Here is a 3,292-nt window from a genome sequence, read left to right as displayed (position 1 = left end):
ATGTTGGATAGCCCCTATCGCATCGTGAAGGAGAATTGGAGCTACAGGGATAAAGCCTCCGTTTCGCCCTCACATCCCTCTTGTCCACGGTGTTGCCGTCGGATATATATGGATGTTGGCAAGGAGTGGCCTGTGCGCCGGTCTAGACGTGGCTGACTGTGACCACAGTCAAGCAAACGAAAGAGAGAGAGAGAGAGAGTGGTTCTCTTCTCTTGCGGGGCTGAAGGCGACTGAAGCCGGAATGACGCGATAGGCACGGTCAAAGGATGTTGGATAGCCCCTATCGCATCGTGAAGGAGAATTGGAGCTACAGGGATAAAGCCTCCGTTTCGCCCTCACATCCCTCTCTTGTTGAGGAACGCTCGGGCATAACGCAAAGGTTCTCCTCCTCTGGTAACTCACCCGCAGTCCCAATGCCCAGAGGTCCACACGGGCAGTCGGGGGCTTGCCGATTAACCACATGATCAAGCGCCGATTGATCATCAGGGGTCCCCAGTAGCCTTCCTATTTCCCGTCCGCCCGGGGACCGCCCACGGGGGATCCTGGATCGATAATCAAAAGCGGTAACCATTCATGAAGATGGGGGAGGTCTCAGTCTAAGTCTAAAGTTGAGAGATTTTGCTTTCGCAAGCTCGGGCAAGCTTATCCCCATAAGGTTCAACACGAGATTTCTGTTCTCGCTGAGCTTACCCATCATCTCAAGGATTGCTTTCGCCTTATGAGCATTTCCCTTTTAAAGGGGTCCCCACAAGGTTCCTGTCCCCGTTGAGCTCATATATCCTTAGACTTAGTTCAGGGCCCGCCACGTGAAGGCTCCTCCCCATCGGGCCCCCAAGGCTCCTCCCCATCGGGCCCCTTCACGATGCGATAGGGGCTATCCAATTCTCCTTCACGATGCGATAGGGGCTAGAAACATATTTTTTACATAAATGAGGCTAGAAATGAACATATTTTCTACCCAAGTTTCTTAACTGACAGGTACAATACGCGAGAGGAGGCCCTTGCATTTGTTCCAAAGACCACGTTTTGCTCCATTCAGGTGCTTCACTTCTTTCCCTCAGCTTACCCAACACGACGCGATAGGAGGCCCTCCGAGGTGTTCCAAAGCCCTTGTATCGCGCCGTATTGGTAAGTGCTTCTTGAACCTTTAAACAACCTAGAGGCTTGAATTAAGACGTTGAATTGGTTCTAAGGCAGGTTTTCCACTATGTTTTGGTGCTTCTATTCCATTTCTTTTGCAGATTGAACCGAAGATATGAGTACTAATCTTGAGGGAAGAGAATAAATTTTCGATGACCCAAGTGAAAGGTTGCTGGAGGCCGTTTTGGAGGTTGGTGGAGACATGCAAGTCTACTCAGAGGCATTGAAAATTTTCAATCCCAAATTTGTCCTTGGTGAAATCTTGGATAAATTTAGAGAGTTTATTTCAGATGAATTAAAGGAATTTGAGGATGCAGTTCTTGGTCGGTGTTTGATTCTGGAAGGAAAAGATTACATTCATCTCACTGATTTCACTCAAAATTCTCTTGAAAAAAATAAAGTTTTAAGAAGGTTTGGCAGGTTTTCAAAGAAGTCCAATGTTCTAATCCCAGAATCCATATCCTGTCAACTCCATGTTAAAAGTTGCAACCTTGTTTCAAAGGACATTGATTTTCTTTTCTTTCTTTTTCTCAAAGATGAGAAAAGTGCTCAAGTTCCAGGTGAAGATGTTCCATCCAAGGATGAATTAAACTTGAATGTCTCCACTGTTTTGAACATAGAGAAATCTGAGACCTTGGAGATGGAAAAGATTGATTTTGCTTCAGAGGAAAAAGAACGTGCAGGTTTGGATGTTGCAGAGTTTAAAGCAAGCACCCTCATCCCTGAACCCATTGAAGATGTGGAGGTGTCTAAGGCCTCCCTTACTATACGAAGCCTTCCCTCCTTTCTTATTAATGACAAAGATTTCATCCCTCTTCATCAGATTCAATTTCTTCTCAATATAAGGGAGGACTACTGTATTGCAGCTATAGTAGCTGAGGCTTCTGAGGTTGCCTTGGACTTTATTGACACAGAGGAAGAGTCCAAGGAGGAGTTTTTATCTCTTGATCTCCAGACTTCAAATGATTCTTTTGTTACTGCTCCTGATGCACTTGCTGTTTGCATGAAGAGAGTTGAGGAGGAAGCACCTTCTTTGAAGGATGAGGATTTTGAAAACAGGCTCCAGGAGCTTGGTATTTAATCTTTTGGGAGAGATATCAAGCTGAGAGATTTAGAAGAAGAGGTTGCAAAGAAGGAAAAATTTGGTTTATTCAACCTCGCACAGGAGAAGGTTGTTGTTGCAGATGATGAATTGCAGAAGGTTGTTTCATTAATGACCCTTGATATTTTTTCTGTCTTTTAAAGCTTTTTTTAATCAATTATTTTTTTTCTGCAGCTTGAACTTCTTGACAGTGATAATTTTCTTGGAAGAGCCAAAGGTTCATGAGGAAAGGAAACAGAAGGAACCTTTAAGAAAGATTCATCCTCTCTTTTGCACTATCTTCCTTTGTTGGACAAGGCAACCTTTTGTGCCTTTCATAGTCAATATTCTGAAGAGCCTGAGCTACCTTTATTTGCACTAAAGGTATTGTCAAGGTTTCTTGGTTACACACCCCTTCAAATAAATGCTAACAAGATATTGGTTCTTGAGAGAGCTGCTGCCCTTAGGATTTTTGGTTATGCTGCAGGCTTTAATGCCTCTAGAGCAGGTTACTTTCTTTGCTATGCTAGCTATGCTGCTACAGCCAAGGAAAGAGATTTTGAATGTATGATAAATAGTTTATTGAAGAGTAAGAAAGCCTTAAACTATAACCCCATCTCCAACAAATCTCATCAAATCATGAGGAGTATGAAAAGAAGGATACCTTCCAGTTTCAGGGTCTGGTGGATATAAACTTCCCTTCCGAAGTTGTTAAACTTCATTGAAAAGAACTTCGTGTAGTCGCATACTCTTTATTGAAACTTAATACTCTTTATTAAGTTTGATAAAAGATGGAACAGAGCAAAAAGCATAAAAAGTTAGTAGAGAAAGCTCGTGAAGAACAGAGCCATATCCGAGAGTGACAAATAAAGGGAGAGAATGGCAAAGAAACAGTGAGAGAGGGGCGGCAAAAATTCAAAAATAAGAATCGTGGTCATGTCGGCATTAACTATCCCGGGAATCGTGAAATTGTTTTTTTAATTTTAAAAGGTATGTACTTGAATGCGCTTTAAATAACTTGGATGTGCTTTTATTTAGGAAAATCGCTAAATTTGGAGTCGTTTTGACCGT

At 42.8% G+C, this 3,292-nt stretch overlaps 1 pseudogene; it reads left to right on the top strand.

Annotated features, from left to right (window-relative positions):
- Positions 1–1,255: 1,255 nt before the first annotated feature.
- Positions 1,256–2,914, top strand: LOC147625983 (uncharacterized; annotated as a pseudogene).
- The last annotated feature ends 378 nt before the right edge of the window (positions 2,915–3,292 follow it).

This window comes from Cibotium barometz, chromosome 23 (genome assembly GCF_041138505.1).
Source record: "Cibotium barometz isolate CiBa-2024 chromosome 23, ASM4113850v1, whole genome shotgun sequence".
Classification (NCBI taxonomy): domain Eukaryota; kingdom Viridiplantae; phylum Streptophyta; class Polypodiopsida; order Cyatheales; family Cibotiaceae; genus Cibotium; species Cibotium barometz.
The sequence above is the reverse complement of the archived record's forward strand: the minus strand, read 5'-3'. Positions and strand labels throughout refer to the sequence as shown.